The 14,394-nt window shown below is 35.9% G+C and overlaps 1 protein-coding gene across 1 annotated transcript in view; it reads right to left on the bottom strand.

Moving 5' to 3' along the window:
- The window catches only part of LOC127882248 (neuronal acetylcholine receptor subunit alpha-10-like), a 34,961-nt gene extending 26,237 nt beyond the window's left edge, over positions 1-8,724 (bottom strand). The window contains exons 1-2 of the mRNA XM_052430787.1: positions 8,032-8,724; positions 5,178-5,259 (exon numbers count right to left, since the gene is read on the bottom strand). The gene's annotated coding sequence lies outside the window, so the exon portion shown is untranslated. The remainder of the gene's footprint in view (positions 1-5,177; positions 5,260-8,031) is intronic.
- Between the last annotated feature and the right edge of the window lie 5,670 nt (positions 8,725-14,394).

The raw sequence follows: 14,394 nt of genomic DNA, 5'->3' as shown, positions 1-14,394 counted from the left end.
GTTAACCGGGAAAACAACAGCATACCGACATCAACGCTAGTGAAAATCACAGGATTATGCATTTTGTAGGCGTTCAACAGCCTTCATTTTTTCTGTTTCAGAGAGCGAATTCCCTTGTACTCAGGCAGGTATACACGATCACAAATCCGTGAAAACGCCGAATGACACCCATAGACATAAACATGGGAAGCGGACAACGACAAAGAGCGATGCATGGTATTGTAATGCGCATGGGGGGTGGGGGGTAGAGGGTTAGGGTATGGGTTAGGGTTAGGGTAAGGGGTCGGGTTTGGGTTAGGGTTAGCCTTAACCCATACCTTAACCCTAACCCGACCCCATACCCTAACCCTAACCTAACCATAACCCAGAGTTATCGCCCCTATACCATGTCTTGCTCGTTGTAATTGTCCTCTTCTCCATAAACATTGCTGCATAAACAAATCAACAGCTACGCGTTTTCGGTCGTACCGTATAGGCGTTAGTGGCACATGACAAAACACCTTAACCATGCGAACAGCCGCTCTTAGAAACAGACATATGAATGTTGGGGAACGCCGATATGAACCTTCAGGGCGCCTACCATCACTTAACAATAGCGACTTTGTTAGAATTCTAAATCATATTTGCCGTTAGGCCTTATAATGGGATATAACATGATAGCTAATCGAAGTTCGTCAGTTTGACCAATATGCAATACGATACGATTAGACGGCTCAGGACGAGTTTTCCTACGAAACAGAAAGTGCCGTTGTTATACACATGTGTTTCCAAACAGCTCGACGGAGAATGCCCACTAATATACAGGTTGCATTGATGCTCGCGTATCTGTCGAATACTTTTAAACCTAACCCTGCCCTTTTACCCGGATATATATACATTGGCAATCCTGAACCCCGAGCCATTCATGTCAGGCTTCCATTTAACATGGCTATTTATCCTCCGGATACCCCTTTGCGATAATCAAACTTCCCTCCGACTGCTCGTACTCCAGTAACTCCGAAAGCGCCCACAGTATCTCTGCCTCGATCAGTGCCTGAACAACGTGTAACAAGAAAACTAAAACCGGATAAAATTGTGATTCTTACGCCCACTCCTGCACGACGTCCATCAAGATCACTTGAGCCGTCAATATGGTTACATGATTATGTGCTGTTGATAATGGGGCATACTAATCACCAGAGTGCGGGCCAGTTTGACCCATCATCGTGCTCCTCAATATTTATAGTCAAGTGTATTCAATAAACATGTATATCTCAAGTATACAACTATATCTCAGTTTCAAGTTAGACAAACGTTTCAATTGTCATGTATCCACTTACAATTAGTGATTTTTATTGGTCTATTAGTGTTAAAAATTATTATCTTATTTAAATTCGTCCTTATATTTAATAAGGCTTCTCTATATTTAACTTTAATTGTTTATATTATTTGAATATACATCGCATAATTATAATTATTACGATACGAGCTGCCAATATATAAGGAAAAACGCATTATATAATGTATCAATAAAATACGTATAATATGTGTGGCTTTTTCTTATATCAGATCATGTCGGCGGGAGCATATGTTTTACCAATGAGGTGGCATGACAAAATTTCAATAACTTTTTTTGTTTTATTTCCGCTTGAAAGGTCTCCTCATTAATAAAATCATGTTATTGATATTAGATTATTATGATAACCAAGAAAAATACCAATGTGATATTTACCATTAGTCTGCTACAATCTTTAAGTTAGGTTATTTTTTTAAATATCATTATCTTTGTTTTTTTAGTTGTTTTTATTTTGGTGGGCTCCTTCCTAATTTGTTGGTAATTTGAAAGCTGTCTCCCACAATTGGACACAACAACAACAATAAAGTGTGTATGACTTTCGACGGTACCCTGCGCGTTTTAAGTAAATGAAGTATGCCCTTCTGGTCTATAAAATAGTATGCGTTTATTTTTCGTATATATTGTTTGTATTCCAAAAAATAAAAGATATACAATAAAGAATATTCTTTGAACAAGATAAACCTTTAATTCATAATATTACCTGCAATACTATGCGCATTATACGTATTAAGTAATTAACATTATTATTTATGTCTTTTAGGTTTCCCAATTAAAATATTGTTTCTTTCCACGACCACGGAGGATTACAAATTTGAATTTAGTTGCCAGATATAACGCTCGTAATTTTATACATTATATGATTTGCGTGGACTGTAAATAATATATACACTTGGTGACTTTTCTAACGCAACACGTATACAAATCTATTCGTAGCTCCTTTATTTAATAACGCATATTGTTGAAATTTGGACTCAGACTAATTCAACACATATCTAATACTTCTTGTAAATTTAATTGAAATTGATTTATATTAAAATATCAAAATAGCAATTTAAAAAATCACTTCAAAAGTAAAATTCTCAAAATCGTACAACGTAAAATAATAATGTGAAAAGTGCAACGCAATAACTTACACGTATTAATGACCGACCGGCTTGCAGCGATGTGATCATAAATATTCAAACGAGCCATATTGTGTTTTTTTTTTAAATTAATCTTATGTTTTTCATGTGTTAAAACCCACAGACTCACAGTAATCCCCTTCAGTCATACATGTGTGTAAGGCAACTTAACTGTGTTTGATTAAGGGTTATTGTATAACCATAATTGTGAATTGATGTGGTGATATGAATACATGTTAAGTACAGATGTTACTTAATCATATTATTAAAGTGACAACTTAGAAAAAAGCACGATGATAAACACAAAAGTTTATTCCTTGGAGTAGAAGCTGTTGTTATTGTGTTGTTTTTTTTGTTTCATCTTTATAAAAGCATACTTGTACATGCTTGCCTAGGTATCATGGTATACATCAGTTTTTGCCTTATCATCCAACATGTATAGTATTAATATAGAGTATTTATTTTGATGGTTTTACTATTTGCAGATGATATGGTGATTTTAGGCAAAACGCCCCAAGAAGTACAAATACACTTAAAGGGGCCTTTTCACAGATTTTGGCATTTTTTTTAACTTATTCATTAAATGCTTTATATTGATAAATGTAAACATTGGATCGTAAAAGCTCCAGTAAAAAATCAAGAAAAAAAAAAAAAAAAGGAAAAGAACATTGCCCGGAGCAGGTTTCGAACCAGTGACCCCGGGAGTCCTGAAGTAAAAACGCTCTCGCCTACTGAGCTATTCCGCCGAGTACACATTATTGACGTATTTTATACATTATATAAGCAATCTTCGTAGTTTCACAAAATTTAACGACAAAAACAGAACTCTCCAAATTATTCAATCGTTTCGCGTTGCAACGCTTTATAATTTTTAGGTTTTAAAATCGTCAAAAGATGCATATAATGGCTATATTAGAGCATGGTTAATGTTCAGTATTACTGTTTCCTCACAAATATCATAACTAAAACGAAAACTTACGAATCTGAAACAACTTTTTTCAATTTTGTCAATTTACCAAAGCGTGAAAAGATCCCTTTAAATAATCTGGCTATTTATTGCAATACGTGGAGTCAGTAGTTCGAAAACTATAATTATGTTTTTTAGAAAACGTGGCGCACTACGTGAGGACAAGAAATGGTCGTATAAAAAGGAACCAATACAAATTAATTATCTTGGTCGTGTTTTTAAATATACTGAGAATTGTGCTACAAATAAAAATCTAATAATTGGCAGCTCTTTAAAAGCTTTAAATATTGCGTTATATAATTTAAAAAAATATGTTCAGTCCATAGACGTGTTGTGAATTGTTCGGTGGTTTCGTGGGTTCTACATTTAATAATACGTTCGAAGTTTGGGGTTTCGCCAAGTGAAAAGATATTGAACGTGTGCATTTAAATTGTGTAAATCTGTATTAAATGTTCATCTGAAGGACTTTACGGCGACTTGATACGATAGCTTTCATATATTTCGTAACCGTCATACCGTATATAATAATATCGTATTGTCGTAAGATTTTGCAGAGCGTTAATATAAATATTTCACTATTGTATATTAAAGCTTTAGAAGATTGTTAACTGGGTAACTCTAACTGGGCGTCCTGTGTGAAGAAATTTTTAGATGATTAAGTGTTTTCAGGGGTATTTTTAAATCCAGAAAATGCAATTTATTTTTGCCTGTCGTATTTAAGGGAAGAGTAATAATCAACTTTATTCAACAATGGCAAGACTTATTGCATAGTTCAGTTTAAACAGATTACGCTCATTATAAAAGTAACTTTGCATATGATGATATAGTGCCTGTTAACCTGTGGATATTTGTTACACGCTTCAGAGTTTGTGCACTCTCATTAAGAATGCATACGTGCCGTTATGGTTCTAGTAATATACCAAGAAACGGAAGATACTGTTTGTACTTGAAATCGGTAGTCGCGATCTTGTATATGCATGTGTCAATGTTACACTACTATAAGGCACAGGTGGTTAGCGTGTGGCTATGACATTAATTAGTGAAAACATCATTTTGAATGATAAATAATCAAATTATAACGAAAAATCTTTTTTTTTTAATTACTATCAAATATGTTCTCGATACAAGATTTTACGTGAGACCTTCTGTATATCTGTATATAAATTTAAATCTTTAATGGGATCTTTTAACGCATATGTTCTTAAAGATGTTGCAAACTATATCAAATATGCATTATATATAATACAATCTGTTATCGTATTATACATGTTCGTCACTCTCCAAATGTATGTTACCTAGTCTGTACACTTCATGTAATTCAATGTTTGCATTTTCTTTGTCTTAGCAAACTGACCACTGATTTATTGCATTCCATTACAATATCTCTAAATTGTGTAATGTGTACTGATCTCGAATTAAACTAGTGTCTTGTCTGTTCTTGTAAGTCATAATTTTAGAATTTCAGGAGTCAAATTCATATGGGTCACAAAGCATGGATTTAACCTAACATTTACCTGTCACTTTATTATGTGATTACAAACTGTACCATTCGATCGAATTAACACATATTTACCTAAACCTGGTTTATTTTGCCATGTATACACATTTCTCATTATTTACCACTTGGTATATTTTTAATGTTGTTTTTTTACATTTCATCTAATGACGCGTGTATTTTTTTAGATTTAACGTATCTGTCAGACACAGACAAGCAATCAAATAAATGTACAATCTCAGGCAAAAATCTGCATACCGATCTATCAGCTTTGCAGTCCGCATACATCTCAGACACTTCACAGAAGACGACACTTATTTACGTAATTCCACGCTGTTCACTGAAAATGGCATACGAACATTTGAGAGATTATAAGAAAATCAAATTTGATGTGTATGAATTTAGTTACAATAACAATTTACCATTACATTTATAAATGTCTCTGTAATTCAAAATTAATACAAGTTAAGGCAACTATTGCTGACAATCGCCCTTAGCTAGAGAAAACAAATGTCCCTGAGCATAAAACATGCTATCCGTATTATAAACTTCACTTCCAATCAATTTTATAACATATTAAGATGAACAATTTGATGCACAACTGTCCATATATAATTATTACGAAGCACATGTTTTTCAGTTGTTCATTGAACAATCTACATGGTTTGTGAAAAATATTACATTATACAAGGGCTTTATTAGACCCACTTCATTGTATACACAGTCTAAGAACAAATCTAATACAAATATCAAAATAAGCTGCAATATTATCTCAACTAGATCTTTATGTGTTTGATTTGATATATCAAAACTATGTGCAGCGATATTTCGTAAATACATTACTATTTCTATAAACACTTTGAACAAACAAATATTATGTTTAATAGTCAGTAAAAATCTTATAAGACGTGAATAAATTTCAATGGATGGGACAACATTTAGTTAACCCTGTATGGTATCCATATTAACATATATATATATACATCTGCGGACATTTAATTGAGTGTATAGGATATCAAATGAATCGGTACGTGTTTTTAATTATTGCACAAGTCATGTACGGCAAGTTCATTCATATTAACGTGATTTTAAAATTTCACTTCATTCGTAAATTTGTTTTCTTAAAACCCTTCATACATATCAATGATTAAAAAACATGATTTCAGAAGCACTTAGTTCTATGTGGGTGTTTATTCCAGGAGTTATACAAACTGTTTCTCATTTCACGCTGACGCACTCAAGCTGATAACGATCGAGTTAGTCGATAATTCAATATGAAGCATAATGAGTACCGTAAGTACTCTAAGTTTTCGGATACTTAGTTTTCGGACACCCCATTTTTTGGCCAAAATAATTTTTTGTCGTGACTCTTAATTTTCGGACATGTGCGTTTGCGTCTAATTAATGACTCTAAATTTTCGGACAGTATATTTTACAGCGCTATTTTACCAGATTTTGGCACTGTATTCGCGTATCTTGTGACACTTCGATCATGGAATTTTACAAACGGATAAAGGTCATAAAACCTGGGAGACGCATGCCTGAGGGCAATGGACCATAAACTTTGCGTAATTGGGGGATTAAGGTCATAAAACCTGGGAGACGCATGCCTGAGGGCAATGGACCATAAACTTTGCGTAATTGGGGGAAATAACAATGTGTACCTGTAGAAAACAATCGCTTCACTCAACAGCATTTTAAATGATATCTTCCTATTAAGGAATAGGTATGTTTAACGTTTTAACTTTTTTGTTCTGTATCACTTCAGGAAAGAGTTATCAAAGTTGTGAAGTTGTATTTATTTCAAAGCAGAAACACTATTGTGCATTGATTCATTGCTTTTATTTCAATATAATTAAAATTTTCGGACATTTAATTGTTATCTCTTAATTTTCGGACACCTGTAATTTTTGAATATTTTCCGTATCTAAATTTTCGGACACGATTTTTTTTCATTTTAATATTATTTTTGAGCATCCGAAAACTAAGAGTAATTACGGTATGCATTGATGCAACCGCAGAGATTTGACGGGAACCAGCCTAGCTGGATCAGCATAGCAGGATTGTTTGTGAAAGCAAGCAGCGACAACTCTGCGTGGAGATTGGCATTGATGAATGAAAAGAGCACCCAGATAAAGCAAACAAGAAACGGAACCAACTAAAAATGTTTCTCTAATGGGCTAAATATGTTGCTACCAGTCAAACTAGATTAACCAACTTCAATACAATAACATTCTGGGATAAAATGATTGTTCACATATCAATGTTTGATCTAAAGTTATACGTTTACCGCTTAATTATATGCCATGTATCATATATTAAAATCATTTCTTTCAATAACACAAAAGTGTATTGATGTTGGTCGGTCGGATATATTGGCAGTGTTGGTAAATGATGAAACTAATAATGACCAACGTTCAATCTTTAAGTTAGCATGGCCGTCGAAATTTTCGAAAATACAACCAGTTTTACTTTAAGAATCTATAATGCCATATAAGGTTTGTAACAAGAAATTGAATGCACAAATAATATTGTAAATAGTAATGTAAAAATACAATTATACAGGTACTATGAACAAATTAATCCTCATTAATGTTAGAGAATGATACTGCACGCGTTATATGTGTAATGATCGATAAAGGAATGTTGATTTCTTATTAAAAAATTGTTTTTTCCCTACAACTACGAAGCTTAACAATATGATCGTGTTTTGGAAACTTAATCATTTGCCAAAAATAATGCGTCGTTTTCGAGTATTATATGGACTTTAACAGTTTAATCATTTATAACATGTGTTCGTATTACAACACTTTTTATATAATCAATCGACCTATGCGTTAAAGCATGTAGATGGGGAATAACGTGCTTTTGAACATGCATTTAATTAAACAAAACATATATCACAACAAAGGGCATAATGCATGGAATAGTATTACTTTCATTTCGTTCATTCAGTCATGTATAAGGTTATTATTTACGTTACGTCTTACACTTCATTAGGCGCTGACCAAATTAATTAAATTGTATCTAAAGACGTTTAAGTTTTCTGAATAATTGTCAGTGGCAAATAAAAATAATGCAAATAGTACAATATCGGACAAAATCTACATACCAATTTCTCCACTGCTCAGAGATGTACACAATATAACTGTCACTTCATAGCAAGCGAAACTTTTCAATCACCTCCATGTAGCTCTTGCAAACTTTCAATAGCGGCAATGTGTTTGCTTCAAAGCGCATGTATCCATGACATTTAATCATCGACTTCAGTGAAATACACCTTGCATATGAGTGCGTTGTTGTATCATTTTAATAGAAAAACTATCGCGATTTAAAATCTTTCATCAAAATAAATTCATTTTCTTTAGAAAACATTTGGTAACGTAACACTATTCTCCCAACATTCACTGTGTATTAATATTTTCAAGAATGTAATTCGAGCAAAATAACCTTGGATTTCCCAAGTTCTCGATAACACCAACTACTAGTGAGCTGTATACTCTCGAACGATACAAGTCAAGAGGCGTAATCCTATCTGACGATGCTATCGCCCGCATGAGAAGGGAAATGTTTGTTATTCAAGAACATTTAATAATATAACACTGATCTTCTGTCTAGGCAACTCCGTGTTTTGTTATCAGTCATTCGTTTTTATATTTAAATATACTTAATATTATTGGCGTGTACATTTTATTCATTTGTTATAGTTCTAAAAACCAACGGTTTCCGTAAAACCTTTATCAATAGTCATTTCCAATAGCACATATGGTAAACCATACTGGGAAACATGATTTCAGTAGCATCAGTTGCAAAATCTCAGCCTTGTCTCCTTGTTATTTTCACTCTGATTGATAACAATCTACTGGATCGATAATTCAATATGCAGCTTAATAAGTGTTCATCGGTGGATGAAAATGACAAACAAGAGGGTAATCTTATCAAGGATTTCTCGATTCGCAAGTTAAATTTGCAAAGGCTGTTGCTGCCAGTTTGAGATCATGCCAAGTTCGAGGTAATTAGGTTCCTGTGAACAAACGAGTGTTTACATAGCTATGTACGGTTTGGAGAGAGCAGACCAATTTTATGCATCTAGTTTTAATCTTACATGTTTCATATAATATTATGAAAAATGACTTTGAATTGACACCGTCTAAAAATGAGTTAGTTCTTTGCATCTATTAAGTATAGGGGTTTTAGAAGTAATTATTTACCAGATTTACCAAGAGGTATGACTAAAAAAAATTCTTTCATTATTCAAAAAGAGAAATAAGGATTGTTTTTATCAAAATATGAATTCATGATTAACGGAATCTAGAAGAGCTTTGTTTATATGCATCTTGGCATAAACAATGATATAAACATGTACCTTTCAAGCATCTCAAATGAAAACCATCGCATTGCTCTTTCTAAACTAATAGTTGAATTTTGACCCGGGCATAAACCTATTGCTATTCCATATATTGAAAGAAAATGTACCAATGGTCAAAAGATTGATGGAGAATATCATTTTATCTTGGAATGTTCTTTGTTAACGAACTTAAGAAATAAATTTATCGATTAAACGTATTGGCTGCGACCTAATATAAAGTATTAACACGTTTACTAAATATGTTACTAATCTTATTCATTAGATGAAAGCTTCTTTATATCGTGACATAGGTAATTAAGAACTATGTATCTTACTTACTTAAATTTACTTACCCTCTTTCTTAATAGTGTAATCGTAGTACCCTTTAAGTACTTGTATAATTCAGAAATTCACATGAAAAAATATATATATATATTTCTTTATAGTGTAATCGTAGAACCCCTTACGTACGTGCATTATTCCTAAATTCATATGCAAAAAAAACTAATTGAAGTATGTTTTTCTGATGTTCATAGCAGTTTGGTTTATTACGTTTAACTGTACAGAGAAATAAGGAGGTGTGTTTATGTTAATTCTATGTGTATCGTAATGTTTTATATCTATGTTGCCATGTAATGTACTGACGTTATCTTTGTTCTAATTACCAATTAAGTCCTATATTTCGTTTCGATAGGGCTTCCTGATCGGTAACTATATGTTTATCGTTTCTGTTTATGTTCATTTGCAGAGAAACATCGTACAAAGAAATCATTATTTGTTTACATTGTGTATATCGTTATGTTTTATATCCCTGTTGCTATGTAATTTGCTTACATGATCTTTGTTTTTATTTCCGGATACGTTATATACCTCGTTTCGATAGGACTTACTGATCGGTAACTATATGTTGATCGCTTCGGTTTAAGTTCATTTAAGGAATGATTCGATTATTATTATCATGTAGGGAATTTTTCGATTATTTTTATTTCTCACTCAAAATAAGCTTCTCCGCTTGTTTCATGATTATTTTTTTGTTAATGTTAATGTATATTATGTTTACTTGTGATTGTGCGCGTGTGTGTATGGGAGTGCGGGCATGCGTGTGTCTGCGTGTGTGCATGCATGTGTGCGTGCATGTGTTTTTTTGCAAATTTTTCTTTGTTTTCATTTTGTGTATTTTTTGTGAAAATATGTTGTCCACATGTGCCTCATATATGGCGCATTGGATTGAAATAAACACCTACCATTTACAAAACGGTGTTTTGCCTTCAGATAAAAACTAGCTAGTTCTGACGGCGCTGTATTCGGGTATCTCCGCGCTCTCTAAACTACTAATGCAAACACAATTATATAAAAAATATTTATCATGGTACATTTTAACAAACTATTATGACTTTTTCTTACAGCATAAAGCATGCAGATAATAATTTACAAACAAAACATATACCTTAATGAACTATTTTCTAGACTGTTAAAAACAGAAGCTACCGAGCATTGCTTATTTTATTTTAAATGCATATTTTGATAAATATGGCGTGGTAGGTTTATATAATAAGACATATTTCAACTGTGCTCCGTCCAGCTGTAAATCCAGACTGCTCTTCGACCAGCAGTTCCTCTGCCTTACTTTCTAATCGATTAAGGATGATGCGTTGCATGGCTTTGTTGGGATGACTGATGAGGCTGATGGTGTGGTAATTCTCGTACAACTTGAGCTTGCCCTATTTTGGTAGGAGTATAAACAGTAATTGGATCCATTCCGTGTGTCACTCTTTCTCCCACCAGATCTGTTGGCAAAGTTGCTGCAGTCGTTTCCTCTCCTCCGTGCGTTATTAGCTCAGAAGGGACGTTGTCCAGTCCCGGAGATTTTCTTGCCTTAAGACTACGAACTGCTTCCTCTACCTTTGCCTTAAGTATGGACGGGCTTTCGTCGTCCGCTTCTGGTCTGGGATCGTTCTGAAGGAGACTAGAGTCTTGTTGAAGCGGGTAGTTGTAGAGGTCACTGCAATATTCAGTCCACCTGTTTAGGACTGCGGCACTCACGGTAAGAAGATTCCCGTCAGCATCTGATTTAACACTGACCTTGGGCTGACTGGTCTTTGTAAGGGCCTTATCTGTATTCACTGAATATGGTGTCCACACAAAGACTTGTTGATGGAAAAAGCAAGTCGATTTAAATCTGATTTATATTATTTAAATTAAAGTTTATGTACACTTTAATCCCCAATTAAAGTTTTTATGTGAATGCACTTTGTTATAAGTCCGGTTTAAATTAAGGTAACATAAAGTCACGTGTTAAATTTATTTTACTGTTGTTTCCGTTTCATTCAAAACGATCAAATTTGCAAATCGAATAATTTTACATGGTAATCAAACGAAATATAATACCCTTAGCGAACACGCATTCATGTAGGACTCAAAGGGTCATTTCTTTTAATAAAAATTGCAAAAAGCAGGGTATGTAAGTCGGTGTAGATTCCCAATTAAATAGGAATATGCAACGGCATGTACAAGTCGAAATCAAACAAAGCTCTTTGCAACATTCTTCATTTGATAAATTTTGATTAATTTTAAGTTGATCCAGCGAAAATAATCAAATGTAGAAACAATTATCGAACACATCAATTTAGTGTGTTCTTTCCAAAAAATTATGAAAACTCACAAACGTTAAAAGTCGGCACACAGTTAGGGTCGGTCAATCTAGCGGAAACTAACAATTCCTACGCATAAAATAATACTGCAGATAAGTATATTATAGTACTTATGCTATAAAACACTATAGAACTTACCTAAGCAAGTTGCTTGGGGTAGATTCCATCGTCTACAGTGTGTACAAGCGCAGAAATACTCTCCGCAAGATATAAAGGAACGTCCTGTCAAGAGGGTTGTTTACTGCACACACTTTCGTCATGATTACGTCATTCGCGCGTTCTTCGGTAAAGAGGGCAATAGGGCAAAACGGTCGGGATGGTCCACTGACAATCCGGTCAATTTTACCATATTCCTCCCCATTTTATAGCCCTCCTCTTCACCCCACCAAGACAGTCTGCCACACCCCTATACCACGTTCCAAGACCACACAATATGATCTCATACTTACAGAAACATTCCTGGCTAGTTTTTTCCTTTGCATTACCCACTCACCATGTGACCTTTGTATTTTATTTATTTATCACCATGTGACCTTTGTATTTTATTTATTTATTTTTAAACCCAGAGCACTCATTTGATAATTTGACCAACCGTTTCCTTAAGCATAGACCACATCACTGAATCCTGACACATTCTATTATCGACGCCCCTTGGCCAGTGTTTAACAGACATCCGACCGCCTCAATCACTAGTTAAAGGGCGCGCGCAACCGCGTCACCCTCATATGGTTCGATCCCCAACTCGCCAACAGACTATTTCCAGTATCCGAACCCTACAGGTTATAAAGACGCCTGCCGTTCTCAGCAGTAGTGCGCAATATCTCCCTGAGGGTCTCCTTTCGGATCTGGGCCACCGTATTTGCAACTTCACCCACGTACGCCGGAGTATTGTCTTTCTTACTTCGGACTCGCAAGTAAGGAGAATCGGTCTCAACTAGGAGTCGGTCGGCCGGAATCCCTCGCACAGCTGACTTTTGCACCTCATCAAAACGCGCAGCCAGACCTGAGATGCTAAAGTAGCAACGGGGAAATGCAGCGGACCAACTCAGAACCTGATCGAGAGTTCCCGTGAAGCAGTGGAGGTGTATCCGCTGAGTCGGACTAACGTTCTTCTGCATGAGTCGGAGGGCAAGGGCACTAGCCTCACAAGAGTACGTGTCCTGCCCCCGAATATGCAAAATAACTGGTCGCCTAGGGCAAGCCAGCTCCAACAGCCCTACAAACATCTCCTCCTGCCTACCCCACTCTCTTTCAGGCACGGTTCTGTCTAAACCGATCTCTCCAAGCGCTACCACCCCATCCTTCCTCAACTCTCTCTCCACCTGTCCTACCACCCCTTTAACGTCCCTTAGAGGCGCCTTAGGATGTACCCCGACAGCCGACCCGAAACCAGTGACACTGGGATATTCCCTTGGGTAGTTGGGTGGATCGCAGAAAACTGCAACTCCCCCATTTACCCGCACTGGTACCTCAGGCATTGGCCCCACGGTATGCCCCACCAACGCCTCAATAGAACCAACCTTGGTCGTCTTATAACTGCGGTCCAAGTGAAAGTGGCTGTCGAACGCGGTGAGTTCAGCATTCCTAACCGAAATCCACTCTTGAACCACAGGTGCAATTTCAAAGTCATCACCCAATTCACACTCATTCCCTAGAGACCCGGGCTCTGGGACCGACTCTGCCACTTGAGTCAACGCCATCACCTGGGCCCCTTTTTCTACACAAGTGACTGGCTCGGGTCTCTGAATCAAATCCATCTCTGGACTCGACACAGTCGCCTGAGCCTCCATGACCACACTCCGATCTGATCCAGCTCCCTGCAACAACTCAGTTGCCTGAGTCGACCCAGTAGCCTGGGCCGCCACACAACAATCTGGTCCGGATCTCTGCATCGACTCAGTTGCCTGAGTCGACCCAGTCACCTGGACCACGCCGCGCCGCCTGACAAACCTTTGGGCAAAGAAATCGTCTCTTACCTCTTGACTGCATAGCTTCAGCAACGCGGCCAACACTCTCCAGTGGAAGAGGAGCGCTCGCGAGTTTACCCGTGCAACGTGGAATATAGGGGGAATGTAAAACATAAACCTGCGAGAGACCCTTTCTAACCAGACCTGGTCCTTGTCGTTCAGCAGCCAATTGTATAAACAGTGGTTTAAATTTACTGTGGTAATTTGATTACCGCAGTAATTTGCATGGTTAGGTTACCGCCGTTTATTTTCATTTGTATAAACGATGGTTACTGCGCGGTTACCTAACCATTGAAATTTGTCAACTTACCGCAGTAAAATTACCAACAATGCAATACCGGTACTTAACATGACGTCATTTTCGCGCAAATTGTCAATTTGACAGCCGACGTTTTTGCAAAATGGAAAATGTCAACAAAAGAGCGAAAGCTTTTAACGAGTGCGAAATCGAAGTAATGACAGATTTCATGAAATTGAATATTCACAAACTTAGAATTAATCATGGCTCG

The sequence above is a fragment of the Dreissena polymorpha genome, chromosome 5 (assembly GCF_020536995.1).
Source record: "Dreissena polymorpha isolate Duluth1 chromosome 5, UMN_Dpol_1.0, whole genome shotgun sequence".
In the NCBI taxonomy this organism is placed as follows: domain Eukaryota; kingdom Metazoa; phylum Mollusca; class Bivalvia; order Myida; family Dreissenidae; genus Dreissena; species Dreissena polymorpha.
This window is presented reverse-complemented; position numbering and strand designations above follow the sequence as displayed.